General features: G+C 37.8%; 1 protein-coding gene across 1 annotated transcript in view; it reads left to right on the plus strand.

Moving 5' to 3' along the window:
* The first annotated feature begins 656 nt into the window (after window positions 1-656).
* Window positions 657-27,849, plus strand: part of ATP8B4 (ATPase phospholipid transporting 8B4 (putative)) — a 932,005-nt gene continuing 904,812 nt past the window's right edge. The window contains exons 1-2 of the mRNA XM_053717452.1: window positions 657-1,056; window positions 14,227-14,311. The gene's annotated coding sequence lies outside the window, so the exon portion shown is untranslated. The remainder of the gene's footprint in view (window positions 1,057-14,226; window positions 14,312-27,849) is intronic.

Genomic DNA, 27,849 nt, shown 5'->3' on the forward strand with positions numbered 1-27,849 from the left:
AATTACAGCACCAATGCCAGTGTTGGCATCAATTTCTGTGCCCAAAACCCCATTGGGCCAGGCTATAAACAATTGCATGTCATGGAGAGGGATCTACCCTGTATATATATATATATATATATATATATATATATATATATATATATATTCATAGTGAAATCAGTGGCCCAATGGTTATTAACCCTTTGAAAATATCTGTTACTTATTCAAAATAGTAATATTGGTATTGGTGCCAATATATGCCCTTTTTTCCAGTTTGTATATCCAATTGTTGTATACAGGGATTTCACCTCTGTGTAACTACATTATATGAATCATATTATTATTTAAATAAAACCTATATTTTTGTAAAAAGTCAATTTAAAGCAGTCTGACAAAAAATTTGAATAAGAAACCAACTTCCATGAATAAGAAACAGAATTTCACGAATAAGAAACAGCTTGAATAAAGAAACAAACTTCCTTGTCGTTCTAAGTCAGCGGTATGATGAAATGGCTCAACGGGCAAAAGGGTAAAGAAAGTGAGAGACAACACAACGCAAACATGTACAAAACTAATTACAATTAATGCAACTAATTATTAATAGTTGCTACGCTTGCATCGTACACAAATGATTTATATTCCGAATATATTTCCACAACTTTCTTTTATCTGTCATTTGTGAAATATTGGTTACACTAAGAACACAGAAATGGCAACCCTGTGATCCCCCTCAGGAAAGGTGAGTCTGATAATATGAATAATGTATACAACATGAAAGGAAGGGGGAGCAGCTGAAGCAAGGAGCCAGACAAAAGGAGAAACTGGTAGCCCCTGGAGATGTTGGGCTGGCTTCAGCAGCAGCAGCATGGGAGAAGAGGTTGTGATGAGGAGACTGAGCAAGACTGGAGAGTACATAGGCAGCCAACGGAAGCAGTGATCCCCCAGTCTGGGGCGCCTCCTCCTCGGGCTGTGACTTCATCCTTAGCCCCGGAGCTCCCTTCTCAACCCAGCAAAGCCCCACCCTCTACTCTCTCCGCTAGAAGATGAGTGTTTATTTAACGGTCTGCATTCGCGGTAAGTTTGTACAGGGACGACGTGAGGGTTATAGTGTTAAGCAACACGCTACTTCATAATGTAGTAGGCGTGTATAAGGTACTTTGCTTGGGCCTCTGTGGGAGCGCCGACAGCCGGGGGGCTTCATGTGGTCCGCTTGGATGTATCAACCCAGTTATCTCTCACTCCCACTATATCCAGTAGTCTTTTCCTCGTTTAATAATGGTTAACCCCACATTTCATTTGCCTAGATCCCCCTTAGGCCTGCCCCATTTATACCGAGAAGCCCCCTCCCCCATTGCTTTGGATTCTATAAGAGATTTCCTTGTTCTCTCTGTTTACACTATCTGGTGGATGCTGTTATCCTTGGATTATACATATATTGAATATAGGTGCCAAACAATTTATTAACCCCTTACTGATTACTATGGATTTTTGGCACTTTTGCAATCTTTTCTTTCACATTATAACACAAACTCTCAAACATTTATATAATTTTCATCATATACTAACAAGCTTTCTATTGATTTAATGCATTCGTAAGAAGTCATTTTATATATATATATATATATATATATATATATATATATATATATATATATATATATATATATATATATATATATATACACACACACAAGTACAGTACACATATGTAAGTCTATCTTGTTATGCATTGGTGGTGCAGTGAAGCATCACAGCTATTGCTTGATGAAGGATGATAACTGTGTACTCACACCATTGATTTATATGATGACAAGAGCAGTGGTTTGATAATCTTTTGATGCCCTATTTTGCAAAATGTTTTGTAATTTTAACAATTTAGCGAACAAGAGTGCCACACATTGTGTTGAAATCAAATGCATGGCCCGAACAAGGGGGTTACACGCTTCCTGAAAATCAGACAGGCATGTTCAGTTAGATGCAGAGTGTCATTGTATAACCAAAATGCTCAGTTGACAAATCTCAGTTTACTATTGCAGCATCTACAGGTGGGCACTGTGCAAGACCTCCCATATATTGCTGTAGTTTCCGCATCCTCATTTTAACAGTTCTTGGTTACATAGCCACTTCCTGTAGTGGCTTTTTGAACTGAACTTCAACTGTTATGTGCTTTAAAGGGTCAGTCTAGTCAAAATTAAAGGGACACTGAACCCAATTTTTTTTCTTTCATGATTCAGATAGAGCATGCAATTTTAAGCAACTGTTTAATTTACCCCTATTCTCAAATTTTCTTAATTCTCTTGCTATCTTTATTTGAAAAAGAAGGCATCTAAACTTGTTTTATTTGATAATAGGAGTAAATTAGAAAGTTGCTTAAAATGTCATGCTCTATCTGAATCACAAAAGAAAAAATTGGTTTCAGTGTCCCTTTAAACTTTCATTATTCAGATAAGGCATTTCATTTTAAACAACTTTACATTTAGCTTTTATAATCAAATTTGCTTTGTTCTCTTGGTATTCTTAGTTGAAAGCTAAACCTAGATAGTCCTATATGCTAATTATTAAGCCCTTGAGGGCCTCCTATTTGAATGCATTTGACAGTTTTTCACAGCTAGAAGGCATTAGTTCATATGTGCCATATAGATAACATTGTGCTCACGTACAGAGAGTTACTTATGAGAGGGCAGTGATTGGATAAAATGCAAGTCTGTCAAAATTACTGAAATAAGGGGGCAGTCTGCAGAGGCTTAGATACAAGGTAATCAAAAAGGTAAAACGTATATTATTATAACTGAGTTGGTTATGCAAATCTGGGAAATGGGTAATAAAGGGATTATCTATTTTTTTTTTTAAATAATAAAAATTCTCAAGTAGACTTTCTCTTTAATTTTATGTCACACTCAAGGACAGTGACAGGGTAAATGTATTCTTGTACAGGAAATGCATGAGATTGGGAAAGGCTTGGTTAGACATTCATAATTAGAAGAAAGAACCAAAGCAGGTATGTGACTTACTACACAGGGCTTTTGATTGACAAAAGCATATTAGAAGAAGTTTAGATATCATTTCTCACTATACTTATTTGTTCTATACATTAGAAGATTTTGATTTTAATTTCATGGGTTATTATCTTTTGCATACATTGTGTGGTTGAAAGAAAGATGCTACACAAGAATGGAGAAACAATGGTGTGTGGTAGTTTAGTAGACATTGTCATTGTGTGTATTATTAAGATGGCTTTATGGAAATCAAGATGTTTCATAGGCCTTTGTCAGGGTTGTTAAACACAATTAGTCCAGCAAGTAAACATAAAAATAAATAAAATTAAAATTCTGAAAGAATATATATTGAACCAAAAATCTATTTTTCACATATATACTTCAGAGCTCACAATAGCATTCTTTTTAAGTTTGTTATATTACATTACTTGTATTTGGTGATTCACAATAATATAAAAAAAATCAGATGGATTTGAAAATTATACTATGGGTTTTCAAAAGCAAGAAAAAGGCTAGCAAATATCACTTTAGTTGCTATTTAAATGCAGAGATGTACAAGGTGCCCTTAAAATAGGTTATAACATGTAAATTGTTGATTAGTATATCCGAAAACGGCAAGGCTAATTTTAGTAAATAAAAAAAAATCTACAGTGGAATAGACTACTATCATAATGCACAGTTATTGCCCATGCCCATTTGTAGAACATATACATTTATTTATTTATTTATATATACACACAAATTAATATATATATAAAAAATATAGTACATACAATTTTAAACATCGTTACAATTTGTTTCTATTATCAAATTTGCTTTATCCTTTGTTGGAGGAGTAGCAATGCACTACTGGGAGACAGCTAACACATTGAGTGTGTCAATGACAAGAGGCATATATGTGCAGCCGCCAATCAGCAGCTCCCAGTAGTGCATTGCTGCCTCTGAGCCTACCTAGTTGTGCTTTTCAAGAGATACAAAGCAAATTAGATACTAGAAGTAATTTGGAAATGTATTTAAAATTGCATGCTCTATCTGAAAACCGATGTCATGGGACTGACAGTGGGCTGTAGACAAGGTTCTGATCTGAGTTGTGATGTTAGCACGGGGCTGACAGGTGGGCTGTATGACAAGGGGTCTGATCTGAGATGTGATGTTAGCATGGGGCTGACAGGTGGGCTGTAGACAAGGGGTCTGATCTGAGTTGTAATGTTGGCATGGGGCTGACAGGTGGGCTGTAGGACAAGGGGTCTGATCTGAGATGTGATGTTAGCATGGGGCTGACAGGTGGGCTGTAGAAAAGGGGTCTGATCTGAGTTGTAATCTTATGAGGCATGATGTTGACACAGGGGTAGAATAACCAGGGGTTCTAATCTATTATGTGGCTACAGGGTCAATGATTGATTCTGAATTGATGATTACATTAAGTTGCAATATTATGTTGTGTGTTTTCTGGGTGTGCTTGGGGTTGAATTTCTGCATCTAGGTGGAAAATACCCTTAGCTTGCTTCTGTATAAAGAGTTTATTATGGGCTTGTAACACAGACTTTAGGTGACAGATTTCACCTTCCTTAAATGTGAAAAATAATTACCAACTATTAACAGAGCTGATTGTATTCCAAAATGCCAGGATTTATGCATCTCGTTGAGATGTAAATTCTTAACAGTGATAGTAAGCGTTTAACTCTTTGTTAGTAATGCTGCTATGGATAAGTGTTTATAAAAATGGCTTCTGCTTTAATGTAGGGATGTATAAACTTTTGATTGAAAGTGCTCATTGGGAAAAAAAATCTTAGGGCCAGATTACAAGTGGAGCGCTGGTATTACAAGTTAAACACATTACTAGGAAGCATTGCGGGCTTCCATAGGCTCCTATGGGAGCCTTGTTCTGATGCATCAGAACCTTGCGTTGCGAAGGGGGTAAGAAGCACAGTGATGGGTAGCATTTTTAAATATATATGTATATGATTATATACATATATATTTATGTGTTAATATGTGTATATACACATATTAACATAAATATATATGTAGATAATCATATACTTATATATTTACATTGTGGTCTATGGGAACACACAGTTCCCGTAGACCGCAATGTAAAAGAACTTTTCAGTGCCGTTTTTTTCTAACACCCCACTCCCAGCAACTTTAGACCCCAAATTCTGCCTAGTGCAGTTGTTTTTAATTTAAAAAAGAAGAAGAAGCTATTTTTATTAAAAAATACAATGCCCTCTATTTTGAGGTAATTTGGGTCACTTTTAGAAAATTAGCCAGATATCTAATCTCTGATTTTAGGAGCACTAATTGCTACTGCGAGGTCGCGGTAACAATAACCCCAGAGGCAGAACTTATTTTCATTTTCTTCAATGATATTTTTTTTTTTTAGTGAAACATTTTCTGCAGTGTCTCTGAGGAGCCAGTGTTACTGCGTTTTTTGCCCTTACTCGGTGTGCATGAGGACAGGTTTATGTACAGCCTCACTGATGTTTGCTGTACGTTCCCACAGTGTCAATCTGCCTGGGAACCTGCTCTACTGTACTGCTGGTGTCTATATGCTTATTTTGGAGGGGCTGCTGCTCCATGTTTATAATGCTGATGTATACTATTTTGCTTCCTCAAGGATGGCACTTAGAAATGAGTCCCAATATATAAATATATATACACACACATATATATATATATATATATATATATATATAGTCGTCTGCAAAAGTTTAGGCACCCTTGACAATTCCCATGATTTTCATTTATAAATAATTGGGTGTTTGGGTCAGCAATTTCACTTTGATCTATTAAATAACTGAAGGACACAGTAATATTTCAGTAGTGAAATGAGGTTTATTGGATTAACAGAAAATGTGCAATATGCATCAAAATGAAATTAGACAGGTGCATAAATTTGGGCACCCCAACAGAAATATTGCATCAATATTTAGTAGAGCCTCCTTTAGCAGAAATAACAGCCTCTAGATGCTTCCTATAGCCTGTAATGAGTGTCTGGATTCTGAATGAAAGTATTTTGGACCATTCCTCCTTGCAAAACATCTTCAGTTCAGTTAGGTTTGATGGCTGCCGAGCATGGACAGTCCGCTTCAAATCACCCCACAGATTTTCAATGATATTCAGGTCTGGGGACTGGGATGGCCATTCCAGAACATTGTACTTGTTCCTCTGCATAAATGCCAGAGTAGATTTTGAGCAGTGTTTTGGGTCGTTGTCTTGTTGAAATATCTAGCCCTGGCGTAACTTCAACTTTGTGACTGATTCCTCAACATTATTCCTCAACTTTAACAAGATTCCCAGTACCGGCACTGGCCCCACAGCCCCACAGCATGATGGAAAATCCACCAAATTTTACTGTGGGTAGCAAGTGTTTGTCTTGGAATGCTGTGTTCTTTTGCCGCCATGCATAACGCCCCTTGTTATGATCAAATGACTCAATCTTTGTTTCATCAGTCCACAGCACCTTCTTCCAAAATGAAGCTGGCTTGTCCAAATGTGCGTTTGCATACCTCAAGTGACTCTGTTTGTGGCGTGGCATCACTCTCCCATATAGCTTCTCTTTGTGCAAAGTGCGCTGAATTGTTGAACGATGCACAGTGACACCATCTGCAGCAAGATGATGTTGTAGGTCTTTGGAGGTGGTCTGTGGGCTGTTTTTTACCGTTCTCACCATCCTTTGCCTGTCCGCTATTTTACTTGGCCTGCCACTTCTGGCCTTAACAAGAACTGCGCCTGTGGTCTTCCATTTCCTCACTATGTTCCTCACAGTGGACACTGACAGCTTAAATCTCTGCAATAGCTTTTTGTAGCCTTCCCCTAAACCATAATGTTGAACAATCTTTGTTTTCAGGTCATTTGAAAGTTGTTTTGAGGCCCCCATATTGCCACTCTTCAGAGGAGAGTCAAAGAGAACTACAACTTGCAATTGGCCACCTTAAATACATTTTCTCATGATTGGATGCACCTGTCTATGAAGTTCAAGGCTTAATGGGCTCACCAAACCAATTGTGTGTTCCAATGAATCAGTGCTAGGTAGTTACGGGTATTAAAAATGACAATGGTGTCCACATTTATGCAACTGTCTAATTTCATTTTTATGCATATTGCACATTTTCTGCTAATCCAATAAACCTAATTTCACTACTGAAATATTAATGTGTCCTTCAGTTATTTGATAGATCAAAATGTAATTGCTGATCCAAACACCCAATTATTTATAAATGGAAATTGTCAGGGTACCTAAACTTTTGCATACAAATATATATATATATATATATATATATATATATATATATATATATATATATATATATATATATATATATATATATATATATATATATATATATATATATATATATATATATATATATATATATATATATATATATATATATATATAGCCCTCAGTTTACGCTGGGGTTAGGTTCCAGAAGGAATGGTTGTAAATCGAAACCGTTGTAAATTGAAACCCAGTTTATAATGTAAGTCAATGGGAAGTGAGGGAGTTAGGTTCCAGGCCCCTCTCAAAATTGTCATAAGTAACACCTAATACATTCTTTTTAAAGCTTTAAAATGAAGACTTTAAATGCTGAACAGCATTATAAACCTAATAAAGTACTCACACAACACAGAATATATAATTAAACTAAGTTAAATTAACAAAAACATTTGATAAACAGCATTATCAACCTAATAAAATAATCACACAACACAGAATATATAATTAAACTAAGTTAAATTAACAAAAACATTTGATAAACAGCATTATAAACCTAATAAAATAATCACACAACACAGACTTTACTTGCATTTTTCGGCAAACAGTTCTTTCTATGCATTCCAATCTGGACTGATTTATAGACCGGAAGATCTTGTTCCTTTGAAATCTGCTCGATAGCTCAGGTCTGGTTAAACTGATTAATTTCAGCTTGCTTGGATTGCATATCTTTGCTGCAACACAAGCGGACAGCTCCACCTACTGGCTATTTTAATCAATGCACTGCTTCTCAATGCTTTTCAATAGCAGTCACATGACTGAATAAAAAAAGGTTGTTATTCTGAAACGGTGCAAATTGAACCGTTGTAAACCGAGGGCCACCTGTATATAGTTGTATGCAAAAGTTTAGGTACCCCTGACAATATATATACACACACACATTAATATATATGCACACATTTTAACATATACACGCATACATGCACACCCTAACATATACACATTTTAACATATACACACATACATGCACACACACTCACTAACATATACACACATACAAAAAAAACACACACATACATATTAACACACATTTATTAAAAAACTAATAGCATATTGGTTGGCTCCTTAAATTTTGTTAAGCCCTGACTTACCTTTTCTGCAATGTTCTGTTACCCTGTACCGCACTGGAGGAGTTCAGGAAGGGGGAGGAAATTGGAGAGGAAGGTAGTAAATATTTAGACTGAGATAGAATGGAACGTGCAGGCAATTTTTTTTTTTTTTTTTTAACTGCCACGGCCAGACTTTCTGCAGACATAGCACAGTTTCTGTGATGAAATTGCACATTGCACAGTGTTCTGCCTTGGGGGCAATAACCAGCCACTTATAATGACTGGTTAATTATTGCCTGTTTATAATAAATAATTTAGCGCTCCACTTGTAATCTAGCCCTTAGTGGTGACAGACTCATTTAATCCAAATTCTAGTGACATTTCCTCTTACTGAAAAATATAGTGATACATTTTGTTAGAAAGCAGAAAGGACCAGCTTAAAAAAAATAGGAGCTGTATAATAATGTAAATATGTGTTTCTATATCATAGACAGCTACTGACTCCATCCCTTACTTTCCTCAAGTGCCTGATTTCTAGACACAGAGGAGCCTAGCTTGGCAGGTGTGCATTGCTTGCCACAACTGTACTGCCAGCCCAGGGGATTTCATGCAGTTCACAACCTGTTTTGTCTTGTTGCTCATCACCTTGTCACCAACTTTTTTACAAACAGCTGTTCTTTTCTAATGTGAATTGGTCCTGCATTATCTAACATGGCATCATCTGTTTTGTGGTGTATCACTTTTCTCTATTTAACTCAAAATGATAACCGATAATGCAATATTAAAGGGACATGAAACACATTTTTTTTTTTTCTTTCATGATTCAGGAAAAGCATACATTTTAAGCAACTTTCCAATTTACTTATATTATCAATAGAAAAGGGTGGTGGTGGTGCATAAGAAGATTGCCAGAGATATTTCTCTCAATGGATCATGTAAGCAGAAGACAGCAGCTGTATAGTTTAAATTAATTGAACAGAATAATTGCTGCACCACCACAAGGAAAGAGAATACGGGAGGGTTTTGCTGTGTAAAGACTCTTGTTTTCTGTCTTTCTGCACCTGTGAACCACCATGCATGTTACTACTATATCCCCGTAAACAGGGTGCTGATTGGTTAGTAGAGTTGTAGGAAAATCTGTGAAAAAAAATATAGATCTACTTATTTATGAAACAACAATTTCCAGCTACCGAGAAGCATAATTTGACTGGCCTACATCACTTTCCTTGTACCTACTAACCCAGGGAACATTGCTTATGTGACAGGTTGCATCAAGTTATGGGAGCTAATATGAGTAAACTAAAATTGTGCTGAAACCAGCACACAGTACAGAACCATTTCTGGTAGAACTATAGTGCTTGCTGCACATGCACCAAATTGTATTTTTGCCATTGGCTTCTTTACAAGGGGAGACTGATTTAGGTAGTGCTTTGCAATGCAAGGCCTGTATAGTGTGGCTACATAAATATATAGTATATAGTATGAATTAAAGAGTGCAGGAAAATGCCATGGTAAGACGACAGAAGTAAAAGAAATAAACTGTAGCTGCAATCTCTGATTGCTTATTGCTGCCTCTTGTATTATAACACTTCTCTTCTTTACTTTTGCAAGTGTAATTTCCAAGTTCTTGGTCTCTCTTTGTGGCACTATTACAAGGTTGCAGTGTAGTGGGGCAGGCACAAGATTAATTCACTGCTGCAGTCTCGTCTCACACACGCACACCCACACCCACGGCACAAAATCAAAAAATAATTGGCTTGATTAACGGTCACCTAGAAAATGAGCTTTGGTTCCCTGGAGAAGGTTGTGGCCCTGTTCCTTTGAATGTTCTCTTCCTACCTGTCTAACCGTACCTTTAGTGTAGCCTTCTCTGGGGCTTCCTCTGCCCCGTTACCACTTTCTGTTGGGGTACCGCAAGGCTCTGTCCTCGGTCCCCTTCTCTTCTCAAACTACATGCCATCATTAGGTTCCCTAATGAAGTCCCACAGGTTTCAATATCATTTGTATGCCAACGACACTCAAATCTACATCTCTGCTCCAGACCTATCTCCTTCCTTGCTAACCCGTGTCACTATCTAAACTGTCTTTCTCACATCTCTTCCTGGATGTCCTCACTACATTAAGCTAAAGCTCTCCAAAACTGAGCTCCTTATTTTCCCCCCTTCTTCTAAAATCTCCACCCCCCATCTCTTTATCACTGTCGACAACTCCATCATTACCCGTACCCCGCATGCCCGATGTCTTGGGGTCACACTTGACTTATATTTTTCTTTCACTCCTCACATTCAGGCCTTGGCTAAATCCTGCTGCTTCCACCTTTTAAAAACATCTCTAAAATTAGACATTTCCTTACTCAAGACACAACTAAGATCTTAATCCATTCTCTCATCCTTTCCTGCCTTGACTATTGCAACTCCGTCCTCTCTGGTCTCCCTAACTGCCATCTAGCTCCTTTACAATCCATAATGAATGCCTCTGCCATGCTCATCTTCCTTACACGTCACTCTTCATCTGCTGCACCTCTCTGCCAATCCCTTCACTGGCTTCCTCTTGCCTCCAGGATTAAACACAAAATTCTCACTCTGACATACAAAGCCCTCAACTGCACTGCTCCCCTCTATATCTCCGACCTTGTCTCTATATACTCTCCCTCCCGTCCCCTTCGCTCTGCTCTTGACCTCCTACTCTCCTCTCTTGTTACCTCCTCATTCCCTTTTACAGGACTTCCCCAGACTGGCCCCTATCTTGTGGAACCCTCTGCCTCGCTCCACAAGACCCTCCCCTAGTTTTGAAAGCTTCAAGCACTCCCTAAAGACTCTTCTGTTCAGGGATGCATTCAACCTACACTAACCTTTCCTAATACCAGTTCCACTCCTTCATTGCTATACACCATGACCCTCCTTAGAATGTAAGCCTAAAAGCCCAACTGCTTTCAGATCACCTTCACAAGAGCTGACTACAACAGTGCGACTCTAGGCAGGGCACTCTACCCATTTGATCCCAATAATTGCTACCTTGTATATTGCCTATGTTTATAGTCCTGCGGAATCTGTTGGCGCTCTACAAATAACCAAAAATAATAATAATGTTATAGGAATAAGGCAGAAGGCTGCATTCCAGGGACTGCAGCATGTTACTTGTGCCTTGCTGCTGCAGCTTTGTGGTGTAGCCAGTTTCAGTGCCCTCTTGCTTTCTTCTTTTTCAAAACCTGTGAAGTGCAGACAACCCAGAGAGTAAAATATCAATGCTATGTGGGTGCTTAGCAGTCAAGTTTAGACGGATCATGAATCTTGACACAGGTTTTCTGGGGGCAATATACAAGGAACCAGATTTAGATGTTTTGTCAATGTGGCAACCTGGTTCCCATTATTTGTCAAGCCCCACACAGAGAAAAACTTTAATTCTGGTAAACACTGATGACTAGTAATCCCGTTTACAGATGAGAAATTTATCTCCAAAATTCTACTGTACATACTGATGGTGGGTACATAGAAAGTAATCCCACTAAGTGAAGTATAGCCAATTATCTTATCTATAGACAGCAATATATAACTAGGGATCCTTGGGAAGAATAGGGCAGTAGTGAGTAGAAGTGTTTGCAAGTCTCAATGTAAACACTTTAAATGTATCATTTATTTACAGGATCTTCATTTCTTTAAAATTGTTCATCTCAATCCTACTTCCTTGCTGGTTAGTATGTTTCTAAGAGACCCTTAAACAAGATTTCTCAGTTGTGAACGTGTTTTTATAGGGAACAAGCCTCCACACACGCTAACTCCAAGCTTTCTCACGACAGTGCATGTATTATTGAACTTGTAATCTGAAATGAGCATCCATGACCATGAGTTCAATAATATATGCATTGTCTTGAATGAGATTGGAAGAGTTGACATTGTGCTGTTGAGATTGTGCCAAATTATTCCAAGGTTTATATGCATAAAACTGTCCCTGGCTTCTAATAAGGCCATTATGGTCTCTCACTGTTAAAGTGGCAGTAAACAATGTGTATTATAGCAACTCATAAACATTCTTAGTAATCCATTATTTAATTGTGAATACTTTTATTGCATCTTTTTATTGCATTAAAACGTTATTTATTGTTTTTAGAATATACCTTTAAAAATATATGCCTTGTACATTGATATCTTTCATTTTTATTAGCCCTCCTCCAGGGCTGCACTGTTTACTTCCCTATTCCATGTCAGAGGAGCTCCACACCCCATTCCCTTCCCCTTCAGTTTGTGCACATCCTGATCCATAATTTAGTTAGCTGTGCCGGTTTCCCAGGCTTTAGTGTGGGTGTGCAGTATTCCTTCACTGAGACCAGCTGTCAGAAACTGCAGGGGTGCACTTCCTATAAACCCTATGGTGTAATCAATATCCAAACAATTGGATGCCTGGAAAGCTGGTTTTATGAAAGTTTACTTTTGACAAGTTGTATATGGTGCTCAAGGTGTTTTATATCTAATGTTTACTATCCCTTTAAGAGTAATAAAATATTGTCCCTGTTTGTCATATTGTCACATATTTAAATTTGTTTATGAAGTGCTATTACAGCCTAAACGTTTTTTACATTATAATTTTTATTAGAATTATCAACAAAACAGTCAAAACAGTAGTCAGTACAATATGGAAATGTCAAACAGACCAGATCCATACATAACGCACCTGTAGCCAGGACATAACTATTTCACCAAGATCTGAGATAAAGTCTCCCAGGAAACAGTACTGGGCCCTCTTCTTTTTAATATTTTTATTAATGACTTGGAGCAAGGAATAAATAGCAACATTATTAAACACAAATGGCTGAGCAACTAAAAATTATAAAACTGTAATTTAATAAAAATATCAAATGAAATGTATAATATGTTCAAATATCTATTGTGCAATTCATAAACATAGAAATTACTCTTCTACAATCTTTGAAATTCATCAGTAAAAGATGGCAAATAAAATGCAATCAAAATATATATTTGGTGTACACCGGTGTTAAAGTATTTCTAATACCTTTGAAACTGAAATAGTTTTTGTAGGATTTTCCTCAAAAAAGATCGATTTGTAGAATTATGGGACTAATAGTAAAGTCAGTTGCCTAGGACTTCTATAATAGAATCACTGTAAAAACAATTAAGGTACCTTAATAATTTTGTAACATGTGTAATCTCCTTTTAAGTCTGTTTTCCTATGGTCACGTAACCTATGATGACCAATCGGTAAACAGATTCTCCATTCATGCACAATCCATGTTAGTTAGTTTGTAGTTGGTGTTACTGGTGTAAAGCCTTTATACTCAGGTATCTTATTGGCTCACAGATACAGTGAAGTTTCAGTATACAGCCCCTTTAATACTTGCATTGAATAACAATATTATTAAGAAGGCTTACTTGATATATCTCTGGTTTAGGTGACTGTTAACAACAGCATTAGCTCAGTGATACTGGCTCCCCAGTGGTTATACCAAATCGGCACTCACTCGTATATGGTTCACTCTGTCTATACACTTTAGGTTGCTGTGGAAATCCGTAGCAATTGTGCAACTTGTCAGGATCAATGCCTTTAAACAGACTCCCCAGCGGTCATACTCATGGAATATTCCTCCGCTCCCTGGTCTGCTCTGCCGGTATACTTAAATTCTTCCATGTGCAACAGTCGCTGTTCTGCTCATTTCAGTGTAAAACCTTTGTCAAGACCTTTCTAGTCAAGGCATGTGGGTTTGGTAGACTTCTGTAGGTGTAGCGTTTGCTGCATTGAACAAGTACATCTTCAGCTTCCTAGGGATCTTCACATATGCAGTTTCCTTACCAAATTGTATGACTGCCCACTAGGTACAGCCTACAAATTAAATTTTGTTTATGTTGAATTTTTTTATCTATCATATAAATGCTATAATATGTTGTTTTATGTTTTTTCCTTTTAGCCAATCTCACTGAATTCATGTTGTACTGGACGTTTCAAAGATAGGACCCTTTCACCTTCCTGAAGATGAATTTAGTGATCTGAAGGTACTTTCTTTATTCCTTGCAACTGCTCTTTATATTGCTGATTTGTTTTTCAGATACCGGCATTACATACAGACACAGCTTCAATTCACTTCTGCTGACTTAAAACCAAGAGGTTGATTATCTAAAGCAGTGATTTGCAACCTTTTTTTTACTGTGGCACACTTTTTTACAATAAAAAATCCTGTGGCACACCACCATCCCAAAGTTTTACAAAATCACACATTGTAGCCTAATACAGTATATATATATATATATATATATATATATACACACACACTGTACTGTGCTGTCATGCCATGCCTCCTACAAACTATACGTGACATATTGACATTCATTCACAAACGATCATAATGATTGTCTGTGAATGAATGTCAATGTCATGGTTGTAAATGATGCCTGATGAGCCTGTCACATACATCCCAATATTTCAAAATTTGAAAGAGGGACACCCCCGCACTGTTGTTAGTCTGCCGTGGCACACCTGAGGATTTCTCACGGCACGGTTGAGAAACACTGATCTAAAGGTCTCTAGGTGGCGAGATTATTTAAAAATGCTTGCCAGTACTTCTTCCCTGGTGGAATTATCTAAAGCCACTTTTTACCTTAAAAACAGTGTGTCTCATTTTTGTTATAGAGGGTGCAAGACTAAAGGCACATACATACATATGTGGTGGGAGTGCCCCAAAGTCAAAAATATATGGAATCTGACCTCAAAATTGAAATTGGCGCCCCACAGGCATTATTAAATATCAGAACCCAGGGCTATAACTCCCACATAAATACCTTCTTTAGAATAATCTTCACTACAATTAGGACCTCAATAGCTAAACATTGGAAGATAGGAGTACCAGAATGGTCAGAGATTATCAATAAACTTACTAATGTGTACGCTATGCATGAGACAGCAGCCCATCTACAGAACAAGATGGACACTTTTAGCAAAATCTGGTTCTACTGGATAATGGGGGGAACCAATAGTGATCTCCGCTATACCACATAAGGGGGAAAGGCTAGGAGACTGATAAAGCCAGGATTAATTACATATTCAATGACGTGATTGAGATATCATGAGACAAGAGGTTGAAAGATGAGCACACAGCGATCTGAAAGGTTTAATATTGTTACTGTTTATTTCACAAATGTTTTCTTTTTTTTTTTTTTCTGTATTCTTTATTGTATTTCTTATAAAAAACAAACAAAGTGTAACTGGACTGCCAAGGGCCCACTTGAGGATTGGGACTTTTTTTCCTCAAGGTTTCATACGACATGTAGATTTGTTACACCCGGTGTTGGGTGGGTCAATGGTGACCTGGATTTCTATTATGTATGTTCTTATTATTACGATGTTTTACACTCAATAAAAAATATTTCAACTAAAAACAGTGTGTCTCCCTAAGGGGCGTATACTGCATTTTTGTATGAGAAGGAGATACATACATTACAAAAGTGTGTAAATAAAAAATAATACTAAATGAATATTTGAACCATTCACACATGAATATGCAGGAACAAATTGTATTGTTAAGGTGCATCAAAATTGTATTTTATAAAAACAAAAATTGTATATAAATTACACAGAAATAAATCATATTAAATATGCACAGCGTACACTGGATGTGCAAAAAACACATATCAATTTTCTCCAACATAGGTGTGTCCGGTCCACGGCGTCATCCTTACTTGTGGGATATTCTCTTCCCCAACAGGAAATGGCAAAGAGCCCAGCAAAGCTGGTCACATGATCCCTCCTAGGCTCCGCCTACCCCAGTCATTCTCTTTGCCGTTGTACAGGCAACATCTCCACGGAGATGGCTTAGAGTTTTTTAGTGTTTAACTGTAGTTTTTCATTATTCAATCAAGAGTTTGTTATTTTCAAATAGTGCTGGTACGTACTATTTACTCAGAAACAGAAAAGAGATGAAGAATTCTGTTTGTATGAGGAAAATGATTTTAGCAACCGTAACTAAAATCCATGGCTGTTCCACACAGGACTGTTGAGAGCATTAACTTCAGTTGGGGGAACAGTTTGCAGTCCTTTGCTGCTTGAGGTATGACACATTCTAACAAGACGATGTAATGCTGGAAGCTGTCATTTTCCCTATGGGATCCGGTAAGCCATGTTTATTATGATTGTAAATAAGGGCTTCACAAGGGCTTATTTAGACTGTAGACATTTTTTGGGCTAAATCGATTGATATTAACACTTATTTAGCCTTGAGGAATCATTTATTCTGGGTATTTTGATATAATAATATCGGCAGGCACTGTTTTAGACACCTTATTCTTTAGGGGCTTTCCCAAAGCATAGGCAGAGTCTCATTTTCGCGCCGGTGTTGCGCACTTGTTTTTGAGAGGCATGGCATGCAGTCGCATGTGAGAGGAGCTCTGATACTTATAAAAGACTTCTGAAGGCATCATTTGGTATCGTATTCCCCTTGGGTTTGGTTGGGTCTCAGCAAAGCAGATACCAGGGACTGTAAAGGGGTTAAAGCTTAAAACGGCTCCGGTTCCGTTATTTTAAGGGTTAAAGCTTCCAAAATTGGTGTGCAATATTTTCAAGGCTTTAAGACACTGTGGTGAAAATCTGGTGAATATGTCATCGGCTCCACCTTGGAAGCTACCTTTGAGACGAGACCTTCTTGTTCAGGGTCCGTTCGAACATCCGAATCTGGTTTCACTCCAGCTGACTGCTTGGAGATTGAACGCTTGATTTTATCGAAGCGAGGTTTCTCAGATTCTGTTATCGATACTCTTGTTCAGGCCAGAAAGCCTGTAACTAGAAAGATTTACCACAAAATTTGGAAAAAATATATCTGTTGGTGTGAATCTAAAGGATTCCCTTGGGACAAGGTTAAGATTCCTAGGATTCTATCCTTCCTTCAAGAAGGATTGGAAAAAGGATTATCGGCAAGTTCCCTGAAGGGACAGATTTCTGCCTTGTCGGTGTTACTTCACAAAAAACTGGCAGCTGTGCCAGATGTTCAAGCCTTTGTTCAGGCTCTGGTTAGAATCAAGCCTGTTTACAAACCTTTGACTCCTCCTTGGAGTCTCAATTTAGTTCTTTCAGTTCTTCAGGGGGTTCCGTTTGAACCCTTACATTCCGTTGATATTAAGTTATTATCTTGGAAAGTTTTGTTTTTAGTTGCAATTTCTTCTGCTAGAAGAGTTTCAGAATTATCTGCTCTGCAGTGTTCTCCTCCTTATCTGGTGTTCCATGCAGATAAGGTGGTTTTACGTACTAAACCTGGTTTTCTTCCAAAAGTTGTTTCTAACAAAAACATTAACCAGGAGATTATCGTACCTTCTCTGTGTCCGAAACCAGTTTCAAAGAAGGAACGCTTGTTGCACAATTTGGATGTTGTTCGCGCTCTAAAATTCTATTTAGATGCTACAAAGGATTTTAGACAAACATCTTCCCTGTTTGTTGTTTATTCAGGTAAAAGGAGAGGTCAAAAAGCAACTTCTACCTCTCTCTCTTTTTGGATTAAAAGCATCATCAGATTGGCTTACGAGACTGCCGGACGGCAGCCTCCCGAAAGAATCACGGCTCATTCCACTAGGGCTGTGGCTTCCACATGGGCCTTCAAGAACGAGGCTTCTGTTGATCAGATATGTAGGGCAGCGACTTGGTCTTCACTGCACACTTTTACCAAATTTTACAAGTTTGATACTTTTGCTTCTTCTGAGGCTATTTTTGGGAGAAAGGTTTTGCAAGCCGTGGTGCCTTCCATTTAGGTGACCTGATTTGCTCCCTCCCTTCATCCGTGTCCTAAAGCTTTGGTATTGGTTCCCACAAGTAAGGATGACGCCGTGGACCGGACACACCTATGTTGGAGAAAACAGAATTTATGTTTACCTGATAAATTTCTTTCTCCAACGGTGTGTCCGGTCCACGGCCCGCCCTGGTTTTTTAATCAGGTCTGATAATTTATTTTCTTTAACTACAGTCACCACGGTACCATATGGTTTCTCCTATGCTATTATTCCTCCTTAACGTCGGTCGAATGACTGGGGTAGGCGGAGCCTAGGAGGGATCATGTGACCAGCTTTGCTGGGCTCTTTGCCATTTCCTGTTGGGGAAGAGAATATCCCACAAGTAAGGATGACGCCGTGGACCGGACACACCGTTGGAGAAAGAAATTTATCAGGTAAACATAAATTCTGTTTTTATTTATAAGTAGAAAATACTAATCATATTTTGTTGTTTTATCGTAAAATGGGCTGAACATGGGCGTTCCACGGGAGTGTATGAACTTTTCTCTCAAATTCAAGTGCAATTATCTAAACATTTCCGCCCTTCAGTTCTCACTGTTTTTTCTTGCAAAATAAAAGGTGGCAAGGTTATGACACAATACCCAAAACTTTAATTGAAAAACACATGCATACAAAGAAGAGATGCTATACGCAGAAAGCAGCACAATGTGTTTATTTTTTGATGCAGGATTTAATTTTTAAAGTGCGTCCCCTGCTCGCTGCTAACTTTGCCCTACACAGTAAAGTTTCCCTTTCAAGTTGGCTCCATTACTTTCTATAGAAGACTTCTCAACATTCGTAAGAACAGCCCCTTTCAAAAGATAATTCCATAAGAGCAGCCCCTGTGATTGTCGGTGTGAAAAACCATGTCAGAACCGGCAAAGTTTAGATAATCAGCCCCCTAGTTTCCAAGGAGAAAGGCATTTCATGTGAAAGTTACTTGAGTACCTTACTGTTGTAATGTATGTTGTATATATGCAATGCATATTATGCATTGCTCACAGTTGCACCCTATTGATGCAGATGAAGTGGGGTGGATACAACAGCATTGTTGATCCTCATTGCCAGAAAATTTTGACTTTTCTATTCTACTTTCAAGATAAATTGAATTAGTTGTATTAGGTGCAGCTATTATGTTAATAGTAAAATGTTTTTAATAAAATAAGCAGAAAATATTATTCTTTCTATTTCCTTTTGCATCAGGATGTGCTCTTCAAATATGCAACAAAACCCAGTATTTACAAATTACAATAATCTTAAAGAGAAAACTCTTAGAGTTGCACTAGCTTAGTAAGAATGAGCTATTTACACAAGAATGTTATATAATGGAGAACTAAATAGCAATTCTAAATTTACCGTCTGTGGTTCCTTCTAAATTCAAACCCATATAAACATTAATTCTCTTATTTATTTATAGGCCCTTAAGTTAGTATTTATGATGCATCGTAGAAAAAAAAATATATACAATTCTCACAATGTTCTTCAGGCTACAGTCATCACGGAAGAAATGCAGCCAAAAACATCCTTTACTGTAGACCTAATACTTCAAATATCTGATGTCACCAGCAACATCCTCTGAGTTATTTTAGCTGCTTGACCTTGTGGTAGAGAAAACGCAAATTTCTGGTTTGGAAAATTCTCTTTATTACACTAAATTCCTCTGTACTTCTTACTTATTTGCATATTAGTGGTAAAGTTCTTAACAGCAGCAGTATTCTCACTCTAGGAGCATAGTTACATCAAGTCATGGCCCTCATGCTTCTTGTTGCATGTATTTTCCCCTGATATCTGTGAGTATCACTAGCACTCACAGACAGCTGTACAGCTTTGAGTGATTCACACAATTAACCCCAGATTTTCTGTGAGTTGTGTTAATCATTTTGTTTTGTAATTTTCCCCATGGGCTTTGCACCCAGGCTTTTCTGGGGTAAACTGCCTGTGTTTTGTATTTGTCTAGGGAAATTACAAAGGGTCTGTGTCACCCTTGTTTGTATCTCAGTGGGTATGGTTGAAAGCATGCATTGTGTGGCTGTAGGTTAGGGACCCAGGGTGGAAGAGACATTGACGTGGTCTGGGCCTATCACCATGTGGCCAAATGCTGTAACTAAGTCTTCCATTTTGCTTTTAAAGTGACAATCAAGTCAAAATTAAACTTTCATGATTCAGATAGAGCATGCAATTTCAAACAACTTTCTAATTTACTTTCATTAACAAAATGTGCACAGTCTTTTTATATTTACCCTGTGCAAGAATTCACAGAATATACGTATATGCATTTGTGATTGGCTGATCGCTGTCACATGATGCAATGGGAGTGGAAATAGATATAACTGAAATTTGTCAGAAAAAAAATCTACTTCTCATTTGAAGTTCAGACTTAAGTGCTAATGCATTCTATTGTTATCATGCATTTGTTGATTATGCAAACATATTGTATTTACTAGTCCTTTAATCTAGCTGTGTGCTTGCAAGAGAGTGCGAAAAAAATAAAAAAAAATAAAAAAAAATATATATATATATACCCACATACACACACACACACACACACACATACTTACCTTTGAGCCCTTCCCTGTTAAACACCTTGTTATATTCCATATCCCTTTAAAACAATTGTATAAATATGAGTGAAATACTTTTATTTTAGTATGTTTTACATGTGTTTTATTATACTTTTATTCTAGCCCTAACACTTTACTTTAAGTTGTGCTGCATTTTTTAACGCTTTTAAGTGTTGTAATATGAGTGATGCTTAGTGTGGCCATGCTATTGATTGAAAGTATAGGGAGAATTAAAGAGATGTCTGCCACGATAAACATTCTCAAGTAATTCTGTTTTACCATGTACTTGTAATTACTGATGCCTAAAGCAGCTATTTCAAATGACAAAATTAAGAGGCTATTTGCAAACAATTTAAAGGGACACTGAACCCAAATGTTTTCTTTTGTGATTCAGATAGAGCATGCAATTTTTAACAACATTCTGATTTACTCCTATTATTAATTTTTCTTCGTTCTCTTGCTATCTTTATTTGAAAAAGAAGGCATCTAAGCTTTTTTCTTGTTTCAGAACTCTGGACAGCACTTTTTTATTGGTGGATGAATGTATCCACCAATCAGCAACGACAACCCAGGTTGTTCACCAAAAAAGGGCCAGCATCTAAACTTACATGCTTGCATTTCAAATAAAGATACCAAGAGAATAAATAGAATTTGATAATTGGAGTAAATTAGAAAGTTGCTTAAAATTTCATGCTCTATCTGAATCACGAAAGAAAAAAATTGGGTTCAGTGTCCCTTTAATACACTTCACGGGTTAAATTGATCATTGGGAACTCATTAAAGGGGAGACGAATATTACAGTAGACTATTTGTATGTGAAAATTGGGCTTTGCCAAAAAGTAAAATCTGTAACCTAGGTTTTCAAAATGCTGCAAATTTCTTAAGCTACCTATGTGATTTACAGGTTACAGGATAAGTATTATTTTATAGAAATCAACAGGTGTTTAATGAATTAATAGCAAATAAGACATTTTAGAATATCAAGTGTCCTGTGTCCCTTTTATTTAAAATCCAAAAAAGTTTTGCCGTTAGTATATCAAACATTAGCGGCGTACAACTCTTTATAATAAGACGGCTAGATTACGAGTTGTGCGTTAGGGTAAAAAAGCAGCGTTAAGAGGTCCTAACGTGTTTTTTTTACGCCCGATGGTATTACGAGTCTTGCAGGTTTAGGGGCACCACACACTTCTTTGGCCTTACTGCAAAACGACTTACGTAAACTTCGTAAAGTCTTTATTCTATGGGTCTTCCATAGCGCCGGTATTACAAGTCTGTCCTGGGAGGCCAAAAAGTGAGCGGTACACCCTCTCCTGTCAAGAGTCCTAACGCATTCTAAAGTCAGTAGTTATGAGTTTTATGGTACAACGCCGTAACATAAAACTCATAACTAAAGTGCTAAAAAGTACACTAACACCCATAAACTACCTATTAACCCCTAAACCAAGGCCCTCCCGCATCGCAAACACTAAAATACAAATTTAACCCCTAATCTGCCGCTGCGGACACCTCTGCCACCTACATTATATTTATGAACCCCTAATCTGCTGACCCCAACATCGCCGGCACCTATATTATATTTATTAATCCCTAATCTGCCCCCCCAATGTCACAGGAACCTACCAACGCTTATTCACCCCTAATCTGCCGCCCCCACTATAATAAACATATTAACCCCTAAACCACCGCACTCCCGTCCGCGAACATTAGTTAAATATTATTAACCCCTAATCTGCCGTCCCTAACATCGCCGCCACCTACCTACATTTATTAACCCCTAATCTGTCTCCCCAACGTCGCCGCCACTATATTAAAGTAAGTTCTTAACCCCTAACCCTAAGTCTAACCCTAAACACCCACTAATTTAAATATAATTTAAATACAGCTAAATAAATATTCCTATCATTAACTAAATTATTCCTATTTAAAACTAAATACTTACCTGTAAAATAAACCCTAAGCTAGCTACAATATAACTCATAGTTACATTGTATCTATTTTAGGGTTTATTTTTATTTTACAGGCAAGTTTGTATTTATTTTAACTAAGTAGAATAGTTATTAAATAGTTATCAACTATTTAATAACTACCTAGCTAAAATAAATACAAATTTACCTGTAAAATAAAACCTAACCTAAGTTACAATAACACCTAACACTACACTATAATTAAATAAATTAACTAAATTAAATACAATTACCTAAATTAAATTAAATTACAAAGTACAAAAAAAGACAAACACTAAATTACAAAAAATAATAAACAAATTACAGAAATTTAAACTAATTACACCTAATCTAATAGCCCTATTAAAATAAAAAAGCCCCCCAAAATAAAAAAAAACCCTAGCCTAAACTAAACTACCAATAGCCCTTAAAAGGGCCTTTTGCTGGGCATTGCCCCAAAGTAATCAGCTCTTTTACCTGTAAAAATAATACAAAAATACAAACAACCCCCCCAACAGTAAAACACACCCACCACCCACACAACCAACCCCCCAAATAAAATACTATCTAAAAAAACCTAAGCTCCCCATTTGTCAGGGTTTTTCCCTGTTGTGTTTGCCATGTGCTGCTGGCAGCCATTTTACTCACCTCTCTTCCTGACTATGGTGCATTGTGGGGGATGCTGCTCACTTCCTGCACTTCCTTTTATGGCCAGACTGGTGTGCATCATCTATGTGAGACAGGATGCAGTCTCAGAATTGTGATGTCATCACTTATTATTTAAAGGGCCTCTGTTCAGTATGCTTTGCCTTTGCGTTGTCGCAGACCTGTTTGTGAGAGTTCCTGTGTATTACCTGGCAGCCTGACGTCCTTCCTGGATCCTGATCCCTGGCTTGTTCCTGACTCTGCTGTTTTCCTTGTTCCTGATTCCGGCTCGTCTGACTATTAGCTTTGGCTCCTGACTCGGCTCGTCTGACTACCAGCTCTGGTTTTGACTCCTGGCTTGTTATTTGACTTGTGGACTTTTATATTTTTTTTGCTATTAATAAAGGTGTGATTATTTTTGCAAAGTGGTCCTCCAGACGGTCAGAAGTCTTCATCCAGACTGCATTTTCTATCTTCATCCATCCGGCGCGGAGCAGGTCCATCTTCAAGACATCCGACGCGGAGCATCCTCTTCTGGCGACGACTAAAACAGAATGAAGGTACCTTTAAGTGACGTCATCCAAGATGGCGTCCCTTAGAATTCTATCAGCCAATCGGAATCTAAGGGACACCATCTTGGATGACGTCACTTAAAGGTTCCTTCATTCTGTTTTAGTCGTCGCCAGAAGAGGATGCTCCGTGTCGGATGTCTTGAAGATGGACCCGCTCTGTGCCGGATGGATGAAGATAGAAGATGCCGTCTGGATGAAGACTTCTGCCCGTCTGGAGGACCACTTCTGCCCGGCTTTGATGAAAACTTCTGCCCGTCTGGAGGACCACTTTGCCCGGCTTTGATGAAGACGTCTCCCGGTAAGTCGATCTTCAGGGGGTTAGTGTTAGTTTTTTTTTTTTTAAGGGTGTATTGGGTGGGTTTTTTTTTTTAGATTAGGGTTTGGGCGGCAAAAGAGCTAACTGCCCTTTTAAGGGCAGTGTCCATCCAAATGCCCTTTTCAGGGCAATGGGGAGTTTAGGTATTTTTAGATAGTATTTTATTTGGTGGGTTGGTTGTGTGGGTGGTGGGTTTTACTGTTGGGGGGGTTGTTTGTATTTTTTTTTTTTTACAGGTAAAAGAGCTGATTACTTTGGGGCAATGCCCCGCAAAAGGCCCTTTTAACCCCTTAGTGACCAGACCACTTTTCAATTTGTTGACCATCTGGGACCAAGGCTATTTTTGCATTTCTGCGATGTTTGTGTTTAACTGTAATTTTCCTCTTACTCATTTACTGTACCCACACATATTATATACTGTTTTTCTTGCCATTAAATGGACTTTCTAAAGATATGATTATTTTCATCATATCTTATAATTTACTATAAAAAAATATATAAAATATGAGGAAAGAATGAAAAAAAAAATGCACTTTTTCTAACTTTGAGCCCCAAAATCTCTTACACATCTACAACCACCATAAAATACCAATGCTAAACAGTTTCTAAATTTTGTCCTGAGTTTATAAATACCCAATGTTTACATGTTCTTTGCTTTTTTTTTTTTTTTTTTTTTTATTGAGGTTATTGCAAACATGTACAGTATATGCAAAATTGCCAAAACAGGAGGGGTATATACATTGGAATATGATGGTACAATCATAAAAAAAAGAAAAGAAAAAGGCACCTAGTCAGTTGCATACAAATTTAAAATAAAGATGGCAAAAGATAGCTGTAACCTCATTTTATGAACATATATAGACCTCCACTAAGAATAGTAGGTCACTCTTGGACCATAATATAGCATACATATACATTGGAGGTAAGTATTTAGAGTCTCTAGCCACTTTTGGGCTTGATATAGTATAGAACCTTATAATAATAAAAACCACATTCTAGAATAACAATGTTAAAATGACACAAAAATAAAACTAGCCAAACAATGGGAACCTGCCTCACAGACATGGAATATCAGCTGCCTAGCGTGGATGCATAATAGATATCAATAGGTGCCAATGTAACTGGCATACAGTATTCCTCAAATAACTGGCATTCAGAGAGGTTAATAATGAGCGACCAATGACATATCCGTATGGTGTCCCATTCACTTTTATTTACATAGCCCCAGAATGATAATCTAGAAGTCCCTTATGTTGGAAATTGGTTGTACTGTTGTTCACTAGCTAAGGAAGAAATAATAATAAATATTGTATATAGTCTCTGTTGAATAGTAACGAGATATAGTAAAGATATAGAGACCATCATGAGGGGCAAAGGTATATAACATAGGGTGGGCGGGAATGGTAATAACAATAGAGGGGAACCGTGCATTTAAAGGGTAGCCTGAGCTATGTACATCAAAACATGGCCCCAAGTAGCAGTTGCTGGTAACATCGCATCAACCCGCCCACTGACCGCCCAACATCCACTGTGGCCATTTTAGATTAGAGCTCGTATGGGGATGAGGAGTAGAGTTTGATACACAAATGTAATAAAGCTCAAGTAGATTGCACTATTAGGAGTCTGAGACTAATGATCTCCTGTTCGGGTAGCCAATATATTATTAACTAGGGGCGCTAATTATAGGCATCTAAAAAATAAACTACAGGTAACATGAATAGCGTGGTTTACTAATCTAGGGTATGGCTAAACTTTAAATATAGTAAATATTGTAGGATATGTCCAGCTAAATATCCTATCAGTCATATAACTCCACTACATCCGTGTTATCAAGTATGCATGTCATCACAGTAAGCACGGCATGATCATAAAACATTGTTAAACTATACAGCGGCAAAAGGAAAAGATATGGACATCAGAGGGGACAAATAGAACATTGGCACACATCTATTACACGAACAGTACAGGTGCTGAGTAAAGTTGAACGATTACATATTTAAATAAGAACAGTGCTAAATTAGGGCTCCGCATATAACATTTATCTAGGCAGCCATACCAAAACAAGTAAACAACTCAAAAGTTGCACACAACGGAACTCACAATTGGCTGGTATGCGAGGGGTTAACTTTAGAAATAAGCAAACAGGGCCAAGACTGTAATCTTTATGGCCACAGACCTCTGCCGACTAGTAGGATAGCCGGGCTCAATGTCGTAGCAACATATCTTCTAGCCTACACCAGCTTTTACTATAAATTGTTCTATTTGTAAATGAACCTGTTCATGCGTCAGCTGTATGTCAAGCGAGATTAGGAGCTGTGTTCTTCGTGCATGCATAAAGTCCTTTTCAGGCTGGTCGGTAGATGGTGAGGTAAAAGCTTTCAGGGAAGTATGCATAGTGTCCCCGATTTCTACCACGTAGCGCTTTAATAAATAAAGGTCCCACACATGTTCAGTACTTCCCGGCATGAAAGTGTCTGTTCTGTATAACCTTGCATCTTGAAGTCCGGAGTCCCCTGCTGGGCCCTCATCAGAGCGGTAAGCCGATTCTGCAGAACTCTTTAAGATCTGGGGCTGCTTATTAACTTTACTCGTCTCAAGCTGTGCCGGGGCTTCAGCAGTGTACAATGCTTTAGGCCTGCATTTTACTTCTGTGCTCCGGGCAACTGTAGCCAAACTGCAACCGGCCTGCTCAGCCTGATCTAATGAGGTCCGGAGTATACCTGCAGCTTGTGAATACTCCGATGAGGCTTGTTGGTTTGCTTTCACATCGCAGTAGTGAGAGTTAAGGGATGGCGAGTGTCGGGGCCCCAGGGGGTCACCACTCATACAGGGCTCTCGATCTGAGGCAATTCCATTGCCCTTATTGTATATGACTTCCCGGATTGAGCTGCAGGCTTCGTGTAGCCTTTCTGCAAAGGCTGTCTGATGGAAGTCCAGAAGCATGCTGAGTTCCAATATAATGGATTCGGTAGTCGCCATTGCTCAGACTAGTACTGTAGTCACAGTTCGTTTCAAAAATGTTTATGTGGTTTTAGTAGATAATGTAGAGCATATAAAGCAGCACCATTCGCTGCTTGTAACCCAGGACCCTATGAATCCTGGGGGGGAATGTGCGGCAGCCCCAGCAGAGAAGGAAAACAGAAACACGACACAGCTCTCACTACCATGCGGTCTGTCCCTTGCCGCTTAGCTGAAGAACATAGGGAGGATTAGCTTTACAGGATAGGTTTCCAAAATCTCCCAGGGCTTACCAGAAGATTGTAGTTGAAATCTTTGTTATAGAGATCCAATTATATAGTAAATAATTCTTTAAAACTTAATGAAGGCCAGGAGCTCCTTCAAAACATGACCTCCCGCAACAGCTGTAGGCTCCGCCCCCCCGTTCTTTGCTTTTTTTGCAAGTTATAGGGCAATAAGTACAAGTAGCACTTTGCTATTTCAAAACCATGTTTTTTCAAAATTGGCGATAGTTACATTGTAACACCAATATCTGTCAGGAATCCCTGAATAACCCTTCAAATGTATATATTTTTAAAAAGAAGACAACCTAAGGTATTAAACTTGGGGTATTTTGACTTTTTTCATGCAACCATTTTACCACCAATCTATGCCAAAGTTTGGGGGGAAAAAAAAAAATTGATTTTTTGACAAAATAGCAATTTAAGAATACATTTACTGATAATATTAAGGGTTACTGCCAAATAACACCCTAATATGTCTTCAGCAGCATCTCCTGGGTACAGTGATA

Source organism: Bombina bombina, chromosome 6, assembly GCF_027579735.1.
Source record: "Bombina bombina isolate aBomBom1 chromosome 6, aBomBom1.pri, whole genome shotgun sequence".
Lineage (NCBI taxonomy): Eukaryota > Metazoa > Chordata > Amphibia > Anura > Bombinatoridae > Bombina > Bombina bombina.